At 40.4% G+C, this 19725-nt stretch overlaps 1 protein-coding gene and 1 non-coding gene across 8 annotated transcripts in view; one reads left to right on the forward strand and one right to left on the reverse strand.

Moving 5' to 3' along the window:
• The window catches only part of SIK3 (SIK family kinase 3), a 244593-nt gene that overhangs the window by 16226 nt on the left and 208642 nt on the right, over positions 1–19725 (forward strand). The window lies entirely within an intron of this gene.
• On the reverse strand, positions 16263–16367 carry LOC113593279 (U6 spliceosomal RNA). Its single transcript, XR_003413369.1, has one exon. It is a non-coding gene; the product is annotated as a U6 spliceosomal RNA (small nuclear RNA).

Below are 19725 nucleotides of genomic sequence, written 5' to 3' on the forward strand. Positions count from 1 at the left end.
GAGAAGGAGAGAGAGAACACCAAGCAGGCTCCGTACTGTCAGCATGGACCCCGACACGGGGCTCGATCCCATGAACCGTGAGAATCATGATCTGAGCTGAAATCAAGAATCAGATACCCAACCAGCTGAGCCACCCGGGCACCCCTTTAAGCCTCTTTTAAGTCTTTACTTGCTTTGATGCCGGGTAGCTTTAATTATTACAGCTTTATACGACTTAAAGCGTATTTGGAAGGTCAGGCTCAAATATTCTTAAATATACCAGTTTGGGAAGCACCATAATCTCCGTTGCTAGCCCTTAGAAAACATTCACTTAAATTACTGATTTAAATGTTCCATCGCTTCCAAGAGGCAGCCTGCAAATTAGAATTGGTTTGGGGGTGTTACTTATTGGAGTTTTTCTAGGATATGACATCTTTAGCTCTGACTTGACATCCTAAGTGCTTTTTAAAAACTCATTTTATAATCTTGGGTATCTCTAAAAAAAAAAATAACATTTTTCTCACAATCTTTTAATGCAGAATATACAGGGAGAGGGTAGGTGGCAGAAAAGGCATCAAGAAATTGCGTTGGCACCCAGCTGACAGCAAAGCAGATAGTGGAAAAATTATTACTTACAAGTGGTGTACAGATTTCAGTTCAGTGACCTTGGTTTTCTCACCTCGTGCACGACGCATGTCGTTCCTGTGGCATGCAATATTAGATCAATTCATTGCATATGACTTGGGTGAAGTTCAGGTAACACTGCTCACGAGCCACTTTCTGTTTCTTTGGTGACTCTCCTTTTTTCTGTAAAACATTAGAAATTCTTACAGTCTGAAATAGAATATTCTCTTGGGATTTTCTGTCCCGTCGTCCTTATGCAGGAACCAACATGAGGGTCTTCTGAGTATTACAGAAGTTTAATGTCTGGGGAGTGGAGCTAATGGAACAAAGCGTACCTATTGCCAAAGAATCCTTGCTTACTTTTCTGTTGGAACATTATTCTAGAGCGCTTTGACGAAACTCTTGATTCTAAATAATTGCTAATTTACAAGTGTATTTTAGGCGATTACCCATATTCTTTGAAAAATAAAATAGTGGTTTTGTTACGCTTAGACTTTTCCTTAATAAGCCTAACCATGGATTCTAGAAGTATTAAAGCAGAAAAATAAAGTAGGTTTGTTTGGGACCCTTAGTCTCCACCCTAGAATTAAACACCACTGAAAATAACCCTGGAATGAAGGGTTTTTGTGTGGCAGGACTAGTTGACTTACACAATTCTTCCTTTTGCAAGTTTCTGTTGGTGGAAAATGGGCTTACTTTTCTTTTAGTTGTATTCCTGACTTTTCTCAATGCCAGTCTTAACTGCGAGATTTTTAGGCAGTTAACTGTTCCAGCACACCAGTGAGCAGCTTGTTAGTAGATGTTATCTCAGGTTGATTAGGTACTCTTGAGATTTACTGTGCTTGCAAAACACCTGTCTGTGTTTGAGCTTTGCTAGGTTGTTGGCTTTTGTGTTTGACTGAAGATTTGCTCCAAAGAAAGCAAATAGCTGTTGGAAAAAGGGAGAAGGGAAAAGGAGTCAGCAATTTTCTATATGCTTTCATTGAAGAGATTTCCCAGTGAGAAAGCTCTTGTAGGCTTGACCTTTTTGCGCTGAAGTAACCCGGCATTTCATTATGTATTCCGTTGAGGTTTTGGAGCTCTGTGCCAGAAAGTGCAAACCAAGGTTGGATGTGAAAGGAATATTCAGAGGGTGAAGCTCATAGTCAACAAAGTGCTGTTTCATAGGCCAGGTCCAAAAATAACCTGCTTGCCATAGGAGAGCAGCACGGAGGTAGTGCTTTTGCTGTTCTGAGCAGTGTTTTAGGTCCAGTTATGTCATCCCAGCACCATTCAAGTCAGGTTTAAGGCCATACCATTTAAGACTTAGGTTTGGGAGAATGTTGTCGGTCACTCTTACCCCATGGAAGAGTTATTTTGCAAGGTTTAGAAGGAGTGCTTTTCTGCCACGTTGGAAGATATTAACATGATTTACTCTTCTCTAAATAGGGGGATGGTCTACATCATAGCCTTCTAATCGTTGAGACTCAGATTAATGGTTTGCATGGATCCTGTGGTCGATCTGGAGTAAGTAAGAGACAGAATTTAGTCTTTGGTTCAGAAAAGCTAGCATCGGAATGGATCCCTGACCAACCCTGAAGGTTAGGAAATGTTATGGTCCAGAGGTCCCTTCTGGGGGCTTGCAGTAGGACTCTAAAGACAGTAAGTTTTTGGAATTTATAAATAATTTTGAGTGTGGAAATGCACAGCACACAGACTTAAGCAGGTCAGGAAGTTTGATGAGAAGGAATAAATGAACTCTAGTCACTTGATGGAATGAGACTGTGGAAGAGAACAGTCTGTTAGGTGGTGGTAATTGTGAAGTTGAGGCTGACCCCGGAAATGACTTGTCAGGTGCGCTGTCACCCTCATTAATGGTTCATATTATTGCTCAGGTTTATAGTTGTGTGAAGAGATGACTTTCCAACCCCATCCGGGGCACTAGAGGTTCAAAAATTTAAAAGCTACAGAAGAGTGAAATACAGAGAAAAGTTTCCTGCCCACACATACCCTGTAACCATCCAGACCCCTTTCCCATAGGCAGTTGGTGTTATCAGTGTCTTACGCATCCTGAGATATTTTATGTGTACAAGTAAATGTGTATCTCTATTTACTGTACCCCTCTTTAAAAACAAATTGTAGTGAATTCTACACACTAGCCTGTGTCTTTTTTCACATTGTATCTTGAGCGTCGTTACACGTAACTATATGAGGAGCTTTCTAATTAAAAAGAAATGCTTTATGGTATTCCCGTGAAAGAATGTATCTTTTTTTTTTTTTTTTTTAAGTTGGTCTCCTTGTGGATGACTGTTTTTTTTTTTTTTGAATCTTGCTAACGTAAATAATACTTGAGGGGTGCCTGGGTGGCTCAATCGGTTAAGCATCCAATTCTTGATTTCAGCTCAGGTGGTGATCCTAGGATTGTGGGACCGAGCCCTGCATTGGGCTCCATGGTAAATGTAAAGCCTGCTTGAGATTCATTCTTCCTCTCCCTCTCCCTCTCCCTCCCCTCCCCCTGCCCCTCCCCTCCCCCTCTCCCTCTTCCTTTTCTTCTCCCTCTCCCCCTCTCCCCCATTCATTTGCTCCTTGTCTCTCTCTCTCTCTCTCTCTTCCTCAAAACAACCCCCCAAAATTAGTGGTTTTAAAGAAATATGTTAGGGTTTTATATTCAAAAGTAAATGTTTTAAGTCATAGTAGAAACTTGTTATAGTTATAATAATATCTCAGATCTGTAATACGTGTTTACAGATGTCATATTTGATTCTTAACGCAATCCTGTGAGGTAAGGCCACGATTTTATCCACGAGGAAGGGGCGCCTGGGTGGCTCAGTCGGTTGGGTGGCCGATTTCGGCTCAGGTCATGATCTCCCGGTCCATGTGTTCGAGCCCTGCATCGGGCTCTGTGCTGACAGCTCAGAGCCTGGAGCCTGTTTCGGATTCTGTGTCTCCCTCTCTCTGACCCTCCCCCGTCCATGCTCTGTCTCTCTCTGTCTCAAAAATAAATAAACGTTTAAAAAAAAAAATTATCCATGAGGAAGTAGATATCCCTTCCGAAGAGTTTTGAGCGGCAGAGGTAGCGGTAGAAGAACCAAGGTCTTCGAACTCCCATTGGTACCTTGTCACTTTACCCAAAATGGGGATGTTCCCGTGGGGATGTAGGGAAGTGGTGGCGGGAGAATAATACGAAATAAACCTGGATGAGGCAGGCTTGAGAGAGAGAGAGAGAGAGATGGAGATGTATCTGTCATTCTAAAATCAGGATCCTGTTTGCCAGGGCAGAGAGGAGCTGGGTCCGCCTCTGACAGAGACATAAAGGCGTTTAGGCACTGGCAGAACATCACGGGTTGACTGCCATCTTGGAGTGTGTTAGGAAGGTCAGCCGAAGTATGGTGGTTCTTGAGAAACTGGAGGCTTTCAGAGTTCCCTAGGATAGACTGGGGAAGAAACATTGTTCAGTATCTGTTAAGGGAGTGCATTTGGGGTAGGTCATAAAACAGAAATAGGTGATAATGAAAACAGAGGATTTTCTCCAGACCTTAGAGTCAGGGAGGGGATGATAGTGTGCTAATGGCAAGGAGATGGCTGTAAATGTTAGTCGTTTTGGGCCTCAAGACTGAGTACTGGGAGAGGGCCTTCTTCCAGAGATTAGATGAAAATACAGGAGGGCAGCTTAAGTCAGCCCACAACTGGACTAGAGAGAGTGAGAATCATGGAGGACAAGATCAGCATGATATATGTTATTATTGTATAGTTAATAGTATTTGGAAATGTGAGCGTAGGCCTGGGTATCAGCCTCCCGTCATAATTTCCATGTGCTAAGTACTTTCTGTGTTCTTCATGCTTCATGTCATACAGGCTGACTTCTCAACAACTTTGCGAAGTGTCTGTTGTTACACCTAGTTGAGGAAACTGAGGTACAGTTAGGCAACTTGTCCACGGTCACATATCTTTTCTGTGGTAGAGCTAAAATTTCTAAGTAGGTCAGTAGGAGGACTCCAAGACTTTTGTTCTTTCTGCCATACCAGGTGGCACTAGGCACCAAAACTGAGCAATGGAATTCTAAATAACCAGAATTCTATCACTGTCATTGTAACTGTTAATATGTAACCAGACACCTTGGCTGTTACAGATGATTTAGGCTGAAAGAGTAGAAGTAATGCCAAGGAAAAATGACCATTGGAGAGGCTAAGAACTGGCCAGACTCACTCTGAACAAGCATATAACTTAAATTGAAGTCATGCTCTTGCCGTGCATTACGTAGCTTTAAAATTCTCCAGTGTCCCCTCCCCCATTACATTGCTCTTTCTGAAGTCCTTCTCTACAGAGATGATCTAGCTGCCACTGGAGACCATAGCTGGTGGTAGCCAGGACCTAGAACTTCTTGGGGTGAAAAGTCTAGGGAATCCATATACAATAATGTAATTATGAATTCTCCTATTGCGAAGTTTGAGAGAGTAAGAGTCTTCTTGACTTGACGGATTTGAATGCTTATAAACTTTGGACTCAACTAGGTTTTATTCCCCTCAAACCTTTAACATTATCCTGCAGAATATTGGAGAATACTTTCGATTTACTTGCGGCCACCATTGTAGGGGAGTGTTCGTTAATATGGGAGGTCGACAGTTTGGTGAAATAATCACCTGGAAGCTATGCTTCAGCATCAGTCACTGGCTTTTCTGCTAGGTCACCCCCCTCACCCCCCCCCCCCCCCCGAGTCTTTTGCCTTAATCGTGGTGCATCTCAGGCCTTTTTGATTGCACAACTATCAAAGAAACTGACCTTAGTGATAACCCAGGCACATTTTCAGATAGTAAAAATATTTGGGGAGAGAAATCGTTCATCTGCATTAGCTAGTGGTATTAGTTCTCTGGAGAAGTGTTAGTACATTTTCCAGATTATGTCCTAAAACATCACCAAGATTAGTGATCATCTTAAGGAAAATGGCCATTTGTACTGCTAGTGTTCTTAAAAAGCGGAAGCACGACAGAATGTGCTTTCTGGATATGTTCATTTTAGTATTTAATATGGGATCAGTTTTATATCTGTCTTGACTGACTTTTAAAACCATGGGTGATTTGGGTTCATTCCACCTGTTTTACTTAATTTCTCACCATCCTGTGATTCTTCCCTGTTTCATGAAATCGCCACGTTTAATCTTTCATTTAAAAAAATATTTTTTTCTGGAATGCCTATTCTTTGTTTCCTCCCTTCTTTCCTTTCTTCTATTTGTTCTTCTAATCATCTACCAATATTTGAGTGGCTCCTGTGTCCCAGACACTGTAGCAGGCTTTGGGATGGAGTTGTGGACACGAGGAAGACATGGTCTCTGTCCACATGAGCTTACAGTCTGTCCTGGTGTTACACCTGCCCTGTCTTCTGGGTTGTTGTTTCTTCTTCTGCTGCTGCTGCTGCTGCTGCTGCTGCTGCTTCTTCTTTAAAAAAACCCTTGTTTTTTAAAAATGTTTGTTCATTTTTGAGAGAGAGAGAGAGCATTAGTGGGGGAGTGGCAGAGAGAGAGGGAGACACAGAGTCTGAAGCAGGCTCCATCCAGGCTCCAAGTTGTTGGCACAGAGCCCGACGTGGGGCTCGAACCCATGAACCGTGAGATCATGACCTGAGCAGATATCAAGAGTCAGACGCTTAACCAGTGGAATCACCCAGGTGCCCCTCTTCTGAGCTTTCTGTAACCCTCTTGGACTTCTTTAGCCCTTGCTGACCCGACTCTTCTGTGAGCTACACTACTTTAAATCTGATTCATGCAGTGGAGTGCTTAGTGACATCTCATACTGTGGGCTAATTGCTGAAGTGTCTTAGTCTCGTCTTACCAGCTAGAGTGTAAGTTCCTTAAAGGCAGAGCCTGTCATGTTCTTTTTTGTCGTCTACAATGCTGAGCCCAAGTCAGCAGGTGATAAAAGTGTTTTGATTCCCCCTGCCCTGCTGAATGTCCAAGTTATATTAGAGGTCATTGTGAAGATTATGCTTTAAAAAAAAAATTTTTTTTTTAATTCTTCCCAGCTGTTTGCCTAAATTTGCTGTTTATCTTAATCGTGCTGCAAATGAATGAAGATCTCCCCACTGATTCACTGTGTGCATTTATATTGTTTACCAGTAGAGAGTTTGTATTTGAGCTGATTATTGCACACCTTCTTGTCTGGCTCCCCTTGTGCTTAATGAGGGATGAAATTCATGGCTAAGGAATGGAGCTAACCTATTGTTGATCTCTTAGCACTGTGCCTGTAATCTGTTAGACTTAAATGTCCTACCAACTATTAACTCACTTAAAATGGGAAGCTGACCATGTAGTAACTTAAAAAATTTAAAATTGAGCTCCTCCAAAAGTTTAATAGGAATGGAAAGTAATCTTTTAATGGGGGCCTACAAAACTTACATTTATATGATATTAGAGCTCAAAACTTCCTGAGTAGTAAGTGAAATATGGCAACGTAACTGTGAAGGAAGGAGGCTGGACCACTGAATTAGATGCTTTTTTCTGAATGTGTCAAAAGTGCTGAGGTAATGGCACTTCAGTGCTGGGAATGAGAAGGAATATTTTCTTATAGAGCGGGAGAGCAGAGGGTACTGGGAAAGGGAAATGCTCGTCTACCTACACCTAAAAATGAAGAAGGTGAGTGTATTAAATTGGAGGACCATGGAGCTGGAGAAAAGGAAACACTTTTACTCTTGAAGTAATCGTGGTTCCTGACTTGAACAAACCGCCGATAAAAGAATCACGTGACAGTAGGGAGATTTGAACACTGACCAGATATTTGATGTCAAGGAATTAGGATCTTTTCAGGTGAGATGAGGATTATCGTGGTTTTATCGTGGTTCTCCCCATGGGTGCAAGCTCAGGGAATTCCTAAACTTATTCCCCACACTCCCCTTTTAGAAATATATGTGGAAGTACAAAAGGATGAGATAATAATATGATATCTGGGGTCTGCTGGGGAGAGGAAGAAGTGGTCAGGAGTCTAGATTCCAGTGGCTTTTTATTTATAATTGTTGTGGCTAGCTGATGGGTCCAGCAGGATCATTATCCTGTTTCTCTCTACTTAAGAGTTTCCATAATAAAAACAAAGAAAAAAGAACTCCACAAAAAACCAAAACACCTAGCAATTTAGAGGTAGAAGCATCAGACACACCCCTCTGCCTTCTTCCAGCTGGGCTCCCCAGATTCCTGCCAGTGCTGCCCGAATGGGGTGCAGTGCAGATTTCTGCCGTCTCACATGTGAGCCCGTCTGTAATGCAGCACCACTGAGAGAGTGGCAAGTGTGGCGTGTTACGACAGAAGCCATTCTGTCCATGAGGCTCATCGCTTTTTATAGGGGAAGGTACATATAAGGCTCCAAAAGCAAAATCTAATTAGAGAATAGGAAAATGTGGAGTAAAATCGAATGCTGTATTTTATAGTGCTGAGTGGGCACTGGAAATTCAGAGAATGGAAATGTACACTGGATTAAGGAGAAGCACTTTTTTTTTTTTTTTTTTTTTTAAAGGACAAGCAAAGTTTGTATTAGGCCAGTGGACTTTGGGATCACCTTTAAACAAAGTACAAGAGTTGGATTGCCTCCAGGAGTATGGAGGCAGCATGTCCAAGGAAGGAACATACTATGTTCGGGGAGAGTAGATGAATGTGGATTGGTATATTTAATTAATTAATTAATTAATTAATTTGAAAAATATTTATTTCTTTAAGCAATGTCTACTCCCAGTGTGGGGTTTGAACTCATAACCTTGAGATCAAGAGTCACATGCTCTTGTGACTGAGCCAGCCAGGTGTCCCTTATTTTTATTTTATTTTATTTTATTTTATTTTATTTTATTTTATTTTATTTTGTTTTATTATTTATTTATTTTTTTAAGTTTATTTATTTATTTTTGAGATAGAGAGAGAGAGAGAGAATACAAGCTGGGGAGAGACAGAGAGAGAGGGAGACAAAGAATCCGAAACGGGCTCCAGGCTCTGAGCTGTCAGCACAGGGCCCGATGTGGGGCTTGAACCCACGAACCACGAGATCACGACCAGAGCTGAAGTCAGATGCTTAACCGACTGAGCACCGAGGCACCGTTATTTTTGTTTTTTAAATAAATTTCTACACCCAATGTGGAGCTCGAACTTACAACCCCAAGGTCAAGAGTCACATGTTCTACTGACTGAGGCAGCCAGGCACCCCTGGATTGGTATATTTTAGATAAATGGGATGGGGTGGGTTCATAAAGGACATGATTTTTTAGCTGAGGCGTTTGGACTTGGTCTTATAGGCTGTTTGGAGCCATTTGTGGGCTGGGGAGCCATTTTTAACTCTTAAGGTTAAAATTATTTATTATTATTTGATTTGATGATAATGTAGTGTATTCTAAGCCACATGCTTTTGCACAGAGAATATAACTTGACTGTGTAATTTAAAAATTCTTTTTCACAAAAGTTCTCTATTTTTGTAGTGCCCCAAAGGGCCATTCAGGGACCAGAATTAATATTTTTATTTTTAAAAAGGGAGGGACATTGAGGCCCTCAGAGTTAGTGACCTTCATAAAGTGTGAGTGAGTCAACAACAGATCTGGGTTCAGATATGGTATATTGGGTTCTGAGCTCCTTCTGTGTGCTTTACTTGTGTTAAAGTAATTGTTTTCCATATGACTAAAGCCAGTCATGTTAGAAATGTTTTAATTTGAGATGTGTGGTACATATAGGTAATGTTGACGTTAGGCATTTCCTGCCTTTTCTTAACTACCTTCTTCCTGGGAATTTATATATTTTTTGGCTCTTTATTTTTTTATGTGGCTCAGCCAGTTTTTTCCAGCACATCAAGACCCAGCACCTCATTTATCCCGTCCTGCCAGTTTGTCAGGTGGTAGTTTGGTGGCCATTGATAAATCTGCTCTGTGTAATGTTCTGCTCTGAACTCATGCATCTAATTGCTTCTACTGTATAGCCTGCTTCCCCTCCACCCTGTAGTTTATAAAATGGGATAATAATCCCAGCCTTTTTTGAGATTCTTTGTAAGAGTATCAGAGATTTGAAACTAATCTACCAGAAGGTACTATAAACATCTTAAGAAACAGTGTATTTCATGGATTTTCCCCCCGAAATAATGTTTTAATATTTGTAATCAACTTGGTTAAGACATAATTTGCATACAAGGGAATTAACCATTTTAAGTATTCAATTTGCCTTTTGGCCCGCCATGTAATGCCCACACCATCAGCATGTAGAAGTTCTCCGTTATCCCCAAAAGTTCTTTTAGTGCCCTTTGCATTCATTCCCACCTCCTCTAACCCCAGAAAACCCCTAATTTGCTGTCAGCATAGGTTGTCTTTGCCTATTGTGGAATTTCATGTAAGTGACTTTAACCAGGACATATCAGCATCCTGTGTTTAAGATTCATTCACTGCACATATCAGATAAAGGGTTAGTATCCAAAATATATAAAGAACTTATCAAACTCAACTCCCAAAAACCAAATAATCCAGTGAAGAAATGGGCAAAAGACATGAATAGACACTTCTCCAAAGAAGACATCCAGATGGCCAACTGACACATGAAAAAATGCTCCACATCACTCATCATCAGGGAAATACAAATCAAAACCACAATGAGATATCACCTTACACCTGTCAGAATGGCTCACATGAACAACTCAGGCAACAACAGATGTTGGCGAGGATGTGGAGAAAGAGGATCTTTTTTGCACTGGTGGTGGGAATGCAAGCTGGTGCAGCCACTGGAAAACAGCATGGAGGTTCCTCAAAAAACTAAAAATAGAACTACCTTATGACCCAGCAATTGCACTACTAGGCATTTATCCAAGGGATACAAGTGGGCTGTTTTGAAGGGACACATGCACCCCCATGTTTATAGGAGCACTATCAACAATAGCCAAAGGATGGAAAGAGCCCAAATGTCCATCGATGGAGGAATGGATAAAGATGATGTGGTATATATATATGTGTGTGTATATATATCTACAATGGAGTATTACTCAGCAATCAAAAAGGATGAAATCTTGCCATTTGCAACTACGTGGATGGAACTGGAGGGTATTATGCTAAGGGAAATTAGAGAAAGATAAAAATCCTATGACTTCACTCACATGAGGACTTTAAGAGACAAAACAGATGAACATAAGGGAAGGGAAACAAAAATAATATAAAACCAGGGAGGGGGACAAAACAGAAGAGACTCATAAATATGGAGAACAAACTGAGGGTTGCTGAAGGGAGTGGGGAGGGGGGATGGGCTAAATGGGTAAGGGGCATTAAGGACTCTACTCCCGAAATCATTGTTGCACTATATGCTAACTAATTTCGATGTAAATTAAAAAAAAAAAAAAAAAAAAAGATTCATTCACTGTTGTCCGTACATCTGTATGGTAGTTTGTTACTTTTCATTGCTGAGTGGTGTATCTGAGTAGTGTTACATTGTGTGGGCATAAGAGGATTAGGTTATGTATTTTTCTGTGGATGAGCACGTGAATTGTTTCTAGTTTTTGGCCATTATGAATAAAGCTGCTGGAAACTTGATGTGTAACTTTGGGTAGACTTAGGTTTTCATTTCTCTTGGGTAAACACCTTGGAGCAGGACCACTGGGTCATATAACCATGTTATATGACCATAACCATATGATAGGTGTGTGTTTAGCATTTTAAGAAACTGCCAAATTATCTTCCAAAGTGGCTGTATAATGTTACGTTCTGTCTGGCAGTATCTGAGGGTTCTAGTTGCTCCATATCCTCACCAGTGCTAGGATGAGAAAATGGTAGCCATTCTCATAGGTATATATGCTGTCTTGTGCTTTAAATTTACATTTTCCCAATGACTAAGGATACTGACATCTTTTCATGTGCTTGTCAGCTGTGTATCTTTGGTGAAGTGCTTGTTCAAATCTTTTGGTTTTTTTAAGCTTATTTATTTTTTGAGAGAGAGAGAGAGAGCAAGCAGGGGAAGGGCAGAGGGAGAGGGACAGAGAGAATCCTAAGTAGGCTCCATGCTGCCAGTACAGAGCCTGACATGGGACTTGAACCCACGAACCATGAGAGCATGACCTGAGCCAAAATTAAGAGTCGGGCACTTAACTGACTGAGCCACACAGGTGCCCCACTAGTTCAAATCTTTTGCCTGTTTTTAAAAATTGGGTTGTTTGTTTTTTTAATGTTGAGTTTTGAGAATTCTTTATTCTGGACACACATCATTTATCAGATACATGCTTTGCAAAGATTTGCTTCCATTCTGTGGCTTATCTTTCCATCCCCTCAACAGTGTCTTGTATTTATTTCTGAAATGCTTTATTTATTTTTGAGAGTGAGAGAGTGTGAGTAGGGGAGGGGCAGAGAGAGAGGGGGACAGAGGGTCCAAAGTGGGCTCTATGCCGACAGCCACAAGCCCAGCGTGGGCTTTGAAGTCAACTGACTGAGCCACCCAGGCACCCCAACAGTGTCTTTTAAAAGCGAGAGTTTTTGTTTTGAATTCCAGTTGATCCATTTGTTCTTTTATGAATTGTGTTTTTGGAATTTAGTCCTTATCCTATCTTTTCATTTTTTAAAGTAATAAAGTCATTTGTCAGAGCAAGGCAAGAAGTCAAACCATATTTCATTTTTATGTCGGGTAAGAATCACTAGAGACAAATTATTTTCTGTGGGATCGATTTTTCAATTTTCTCTAGAACAAGATTTCTAGCAATTAAAAGTCAAATGCAGTTCAGATGCGTTACTTCATAATAGTTTGAGTGCTTCCAAGGAACTCAGTTTGTAAGCTGTTTAGTTACTAATTACCCATCCTTTTCTGTGGAAAGAACTTAAGTTCTATTTTAAGGTGACCTTTTTTTCTGAAGGGGCTGTTGTTGGTAGAAGATGTGGGTTGTAGCTAATGATCATAAAGTTCGTTGTGAGAACTTCCTCAATCATATTGTTAATCCTAATTTGTGGCAGTGTTTATCAGTAAAAAGAAATGTAAGCTATTGTTAAATTCTGAACTACTACTGAGGGTAAAGTGCCTTGTAGCTAAATTTCTTCAAGAGTGAAGAAAAAGGAGTTAAGATCAGGACACAATAAATAGTATGCTGTTTCCATTTAAAATACTTCCAGAGATAATTACAAAGGCATTGGGGTCTATGATTTTTGGTCTCTCTCTGATGATAATGAAGTGTGTTATAGATTGGATAAAGCAAGCCCTCGGAGCTGTTTAAAAAATGTTTTTGGTAGTTACTGACAAATTACAAGAGGAAGGTTGCGTCTCAGCGCAGAGGTGATTTCAACATTAAAAATAATAAAGGACTTTGACCTTAGTTTTGAGTCTGCTTTCTCTTGACCTGTTTCTCTACGAATTAAAAAAAAATTTTTTTTAACGTTTATTTATGTTTGAGACAGAGTATGAGCAGGGGAGGGGCAGAGAGAGAGGGAGACAGAATCCGAAGCAGGCTTCAGGCTCCGAGCTGTCAGCACAGAGCCTGACGCGGGACGCAAACTCAGTAGCCACGAGACCAGGACCTGAGCCAACGTCAGAAGCTCAACTGACTGAGCCACCCAGGCGCCCCTCTTTCCATGAATTCTTAACGCTGCACTCTTATCGCACACTTTTCCTGGACCTTCGTGTTACCATGCTCACTGGCAAAGTTATCAGTGCACCTGAAGAGGTGTTTTTGTTTTTGTTTTGACTGAATACAAGACACTGAGTGTGCAATTTCTAACATTACTGACAAGGCCTTTCTCTTAAAAGGTGAGGAATCTTAAGAACCTTAAGAATTTAAGATCTGGGTATGCTGTCCTCCTGAATATTTCTTTCTTGCTTGCTTTTTTTTTTTTTTAAACTTTATTTATTTTGAGAGAGGAAGAGAGAGAGGGAGAGAAAATGGGGCAGAGAGAGACAGAGAATCCCAAGCAGGCTCCATGCTGTCAGCACAGGGCCCAAATGTGGGGCTCGAACTCACAAACCGTGAGATCACGACCTGAGCCGAAACCAAGAGTCAGACGCTTAACTGACTGAGCCACCCAGGTGCCTCCTGGTCATTTCTCTTTACTCACATCTTTATTAGTAAATCAGGCCAGAGGGATCGTTTACCTTTTGAAAAAAAGAAACTAGATGCCGCAGTTTGTTTTGGTTGCAAGTATCTGGACAGCTGAATTTCGATTGAGCAGCGATGCTGCCCTGAGTGGGTGCTCTAGAAACTGAGAGACCTTGCCTGCTACCTGTGTGGTGGGAGATAATGAATCTCTTCTTGCCTTTGTGGGGAATGCCACCCCTCACTCACTTATGGTTTCATTGTAGTTACATTCAGATCTTCTGAGATACGGCTACTGATGGTTTTAGCTTAAACGTGTTTGAGTGACAGTTTTAGGGAAAGGGGAGTGTGTTCTGTTCCAAGGACGGGCAGTTTTACTCTATGACTTTAACAAATTCATGTCCAATGATGTGAAGAATAGTACTGGGGAGACCCACATATAATACATTTTGTTAAGTATAAGTAGTAAAAACAAACAAAAAAACCCCCAAACCCTCTGAGTCGTGGTTCATTATAGCAGCTGAAAATTTTAAATACGTTGTAAGAAACCAGTGAAGCTAGTTTCTGATTCATCCAGAGTGAAATAATTTAATATTCTAACTTTAGCAAAGGCAACTAAAAAGCAAACTTGAACCACTTTATGTGCTTTCGATATGTAGGAATGTTTTTTTCATCTTTTCTCATATGTTTTACTTCTTAGTCATTTACTTCCAGTAGTTTCAAATTGGTTGAGGGAATTAAGGTGGTAACCGAGTCCCTACAGTACAAGATTTTCCTGCTGTGTACGTGAACCACTTTTTCTGGAAAAACCCTTCCACTGGCCGTCTTCTCAAGGGCATTTACTTCTCTACCCTTAGTGATTTCAGGGCTGAAGCCTGTGTTTAGTCAGAGATGACAAATGGCTCAATTTTTTTTTTTTTTTCCTAGTTTGGTGACCGAGAAATGATTCAGAATTGAAACTGAAGTGAATATGGAGTTACTTGCAGTTACCCTTAAACAGTTGCTGTCTGTTACTATTAGGCGTATTTTGGACATGTGGTTTCCATTTCGATATTCTTTGTTACGTTGCTAAATTTCTTGCCTGGTTTAGACACTTTGCTTTTGAAATTAGGTTGGACGTAGCTTTGAACAGAGGGCCACTGGAAATTGAACATTGTGGTCCATTTGGGGAGGAGAAGTTGGCATAGTTTTACCTCAAGGATTCTTAGGAAACTTTTGATAACAAAAATATATTTTCCAAATGTTACAAGCTTAGGGAGTTAAGTACTTATTGAGAAAACCAGGAAGCTTGTGATTCCTATGAAAATATTGGCCTTTTAAGCTAAGACTATCACTCACTACTTTTTCCTTTCATAATTGAATGAAGGTAAGTTTAAAAAAGAGCAGGTTCTTTGTTTGGAATGCAGTTTACAGCAATTTATTTATTTATTTATTTTTAAAAATTTTTAATGTTTATTTTTGAGAGAGAGAGAGAGAGCACAAGTGGGGAGGGGCAGAGAGAGAGGGAGACACAGAATCCGAAGCAGGCTCCAGGCTCTGAGCTGTCAGCACAGAGCCCGACGCGGGGCTCGAACCCACGAACTGTGAGTTCATGACCTGAGCTGAAGTCAGACACTTAACTACTGAGCCACCCAGGCACCCCAGTGTATAGCAATTTATAAAGAAAAAAGCAAAGTGCTGTTTCCATTCCTGATTTTACACTCTAGAGATGAGCACTAGTATCAGTTTAGCATATGTTTTGTATCTTTGGCTGTGCACATGCAAATATTTATAGGTAGATTTTAGGGGTTTATTTTATTTTTAAAGCATATTGATTGACTGACTGATCGGTTGATTGATTGAATGAGAGAGAGTGCACAAGAGAGGGGCAGAGGGAAAGAGAGAGTCCCAGGCAGGCTCCACACTCAGCACAGAGCCCAACATGAAGCTCGATCCCACAACCCTGGGACCTGAGCCGAAATTGAGAGTGGGCACTCAACAGACTGAGCCACAGGTGCCCCTTTAGGGATTTATTTTATTTTGTGCTATTGCAGCTTTTGTAATTTAGTCTTTTTACATATGAGTCTATAAAATCTATTTTATTTCCCCACCTCCAGTTTTCTGTTAGCTTTTTCTTTTTAATGTTTATTTTTTGAGGGGGTGGGGAGGGTAAGAGAGCATGGGAGAGAGGCAATCCCAAGCAGGCTCTGCGTTGTCAATGTGGGGCTCGATCCCGTGAATCGTGAGATCATGGCCTGAGCCAAAATCAAGAGTCAGACAGATGGTTAACGGATCGAGCCACACCGACGCCCCTCTCTTAGTTTTTTTGGAAGATTATTATTTATTTTCTTCTTCATGCGTCAGACCTTTGAAAAGTCATAAGGTGGAGCACGTGGGTGGCTCAGTTGTTTGAGCATCCAGCGCTTGATTTCGGCTCAGATCATGATTCCAGGGTCATGGGATCGAGCTCTGAGTAGGGCTCTTGCTGAGCTTGGAGCCTGCTGAAGATTTTCTCTCCCTCTCTCTCCCTCTGCCCCTCACCACTCACTCTCTCTCTCTCAAAACACAAAAAGAAAAAGAAAAAAGTCCTATAAGGTTATTAATGCTTTGCTCAGTATTTTCTTTCATAGCATTTGTCTTAACTTTTAACTTTTGTGCTTTTTCTTGTTATTTAAAAGATTTTATTTATTATTACATGTCTTTATAAAAAATGCAGATTGCTTCATGAATTTGTGTGTCACCCCCATGCAGGGGCCGTGCTCATCCTCTGAATTGTTTCAGTTTTGGTATATGTGCTGCCGAGGTGAGCACTAAAAGGTTTTGTTTTTTTTTTTTTTAAACTGTAGTTTCAGTATGACTTCTGGGTTTTATAGTATCCTCAGGAGAGGTATACTTAGGAGTTTTATGGTATCCTATTTGAACATTAAAAATACTCTAGGGGCGCCTGGGTGGCTCAGTCAGTTAAGAGTCTGCTTTCAGCTCAGGTCATGATCTCATGGTTTGTGAGTTTGAGCCCCGTATCGGGCTGTCTGCTCCCAGCGTAGAGCCTGCCTTAGGCCCTCTGTCCCCCTCTCTCTGCTCCTCCCCCACTTGCACGCTCTCTCTGTCTCTCTCAAAATAAATAAACTTAAAAAATATATTCCATATTTTCTCTTAGTGCTTTGTAAATTTATTTTTAATATTTAGGTTTTTAATCCACTTGGAATATATTTTCAGTATAATATGAGATAAGGATCTGGATTTTCAAAAAAAATATTGGTAGCCAGTTGTCCGAATAATTTGTTACTTATATACTTATTTGAAACTCTCTTGTTAACATATACCCTTTCTTATTTATTTAATTTATTTAAAAAGATTTTATTTGCAAGTAATCGCTATACCAGACATGGGGCTTGAACTCACATCCCTGAGATCAAGAGTCACATGCTCCACTGACTGAGCTAACCAGGCACCTCTCAACATATATTCTTGATAAAGAGTACTTATCTGTGTATGTGTACTGCATGTTTTAATTACTGTGGCTTTAGAGAATGTTTCAAAAATTTCTTTTACAGTTGATTCTCCCTCTCTTCTTAAAGGTAGACTAATCATAATCATCAGCGAATAATAATTTGAACTCTCCCAATGTTTATGCTCTTTTTTTAGTGACAACGTTGAAGAATAGTTATGATGATAATAATACCACCTAATATAGTGCTTCTCAATTTTATATGCATAGAAGTTACCTGAGGGATCTTATTAAAATGCATATTTAAGCAATTGCGCTACTAGGTGTTTACTGAAGAATACCAATTCAAAGGGATACATGCACCCTGATGTTTATTGTAGCATTATCTACAATAGTCAAATTATGCAAACAGCCCAAGTGTCCATTGACTGATAAATGGATAAAGAAGATGTGGCACACACACATGCACAGATGGTCACACACACACACACACACACACACACACACACACACACACAATGGAATATTACTCGGGCATAAAAAAAGAACGACATCTCACCATTTGCAATGACATGGATGGAGCTAGAGAGTATGATGCTAAGTGAAATAAGTCAGAGAAAGACAACTACCATACGATTTCACTCATGTGGAATTTAAGAAGCAAAACAAACAAACAAAGGGGAAAAAGAAAGAGGGAGGGTGGCAAAGCAAGAAACAGACTCTTAACTATAGAGAACAAATTGCTGGTTACCGGAAGGGAGGTGGGTGGGCAGGATGGGTGAAATAGTGATGGGGATTAAGGAGTGTGCTGTCATGATGCGTCCTGGGTCTTGTCTGCGATTGTTGGATCACTATAGTGTATGCCTGAAATGAATATTACACTGTATGTTGACTGGAACTTCAATAAAAACTGAAAAAAAGATGTCAAAAAAATGCAGACTTGGTAGTTCTGTCCTTTTTATCACTGGATATTATCCTATTATCTGGATGTACCCTAGTTTATCCATTTACCTACTGGAGGACATCTTGGTTGCTTCCAAGTTTTGGCAAATGTAAATAAAGCTACTCTGAACATTCACGTGTGGGTTTTCCTGTAGACCTAGGTTTTCAACTCATTCGGGTAAATATAAAGAGCGTGATTATTGGATCATATGGTAAGAGTAGATGCTTAGTTGTGTAAGAAACCACCAAAGTGGTTTTCCAAAGTGGTTGCACGGTTTTGCATTCTCACCAGCGATGAATGAGAGTTCCTGTTGCCATATGTCCTTGCCAGCGTTCGGTGTTTTCATTGTTTTGGATTTTTGCCGTGCTAATAGGGATATACCCGTATTTCATTTTTTTAATTTGCAGTTCCCCAGTGACAGAAGAGGTGGGCATCTTTTCATGTGCTCATTTGCTATTTGTGTGTATCTTCTTTGGTGAGGTTCAGATCTTTTGCCCATTTTTTAATTGCCTTCTGTTGTTTGTTTTTTTGTTGTTGCATTTTAAGAGTTCTTAGTGTATTGTGGATACCTGTCCTTAAGTCAGATGGATGTTTCGTAGATTTTCTCCCAGGTTTTGGGTTGTGTATGTCTTTAGTTTTTACCATTATTGATGCTTGCCCTTGAGTTGTGACACATAATCATCAAGTTGAGAACGTTTCCTTCCCTTTTTGTCTTTCTGAGAGCTTTTTTTCGGGAATGGTTTTCGGGGAATCTTTGAAAATTTTCTGGCTAAATGAATAGATGAAGCTTTGTTATTAGCAAGGCATCCCTATTTTATTGTGGATACTTAAAAACACATTCCTTATGGTATTGTAGTTAAGAACGTAACTGAATATTTAATTCCTAATCTTTGTAAGTAGTTTACTTTTACTCCTTCCATGGTCTCTTGTCTCTTTAATGTTTATGTTGATTGCTTGTCCAACATTCTAATCTCGTTCCGGCTTGATCTTTGTGGCTATCTGTTCCTCTGCTTGTCTGTAGCAATCTATTCCTGCAGCAGGTCAGACTTCCACCTCTGAAATCACATTATTTGGAAATTTTGCTCTCTGGACACAATTTCCTGTCTTTTTAGTTCTGCCGTTTGCTAAACTCAATTCTCTGATTTCACTGAGGCCTCCAGCCCCTTAAATCCTGCCGGTCTCCAAATTCGTGACATTCTTCCTGGCATCCCTTTTGTTCACGTGGACACAGTTGGTCACTTTCAGTGAGTCAGAAGTATCCTCAGTCCTGCACCTTTGTTCTTCTCTCCCATCTGCCACGCACATCTCCAGCTGTGGATTAACAATACTGCCCGTTTTCTGGGTTCCTGCTTTAGGGCCTGAAGAAATGATTGAATCGTGTTTATTTGTTCTATTGCTAATTCATGACTTCTACCCTCATCTGTGTTTGTGATTCTCTTTAGTAGTCTTCTTGTCTGTAGTTGATTTCTTTTCTCTTTCACCAGAATTACTGTTCTTTCTAAATCTTTACCCATTTTTGGTAAGCTCATGTTTACCTCCCTCTATCACAGATGACTCCATAGTCCAGTAAAGTGATCTTAAAAGAAAAAAGAAAAGAGAAGAAAAGAAAAACCAACAAATTTCTTTTATAATACCTTCTGTTATTCAGATAAAGATAAAATTCCTAAGCTTAACATGCCCTTTCTGGTTGTCCAGCCTCTCACCTCTCTCCTTTCTCCTCTCTGAGCCCCAGCTCCCAGCTTCATTGGCCTTTTGTCAAATTCTTCACGTGCCAGACT

The sequence above is a fragment of the Acinonyx jubatus genome, chromosome D1, assembly GCF_027475565.1.
Source record: "Acinonyx jubatus isolate Ajub_Pintada_27869175 chromosome D1, VMU_Ajub_asm_v1.0, whole genome shotgun sequence".
NCBI classification, from domain to species: Eukaryota; Metazoa; Chordata; class Mammalia; order Carnivora; family Felidae; genus Acinonyx; species Acinonyx jubatus.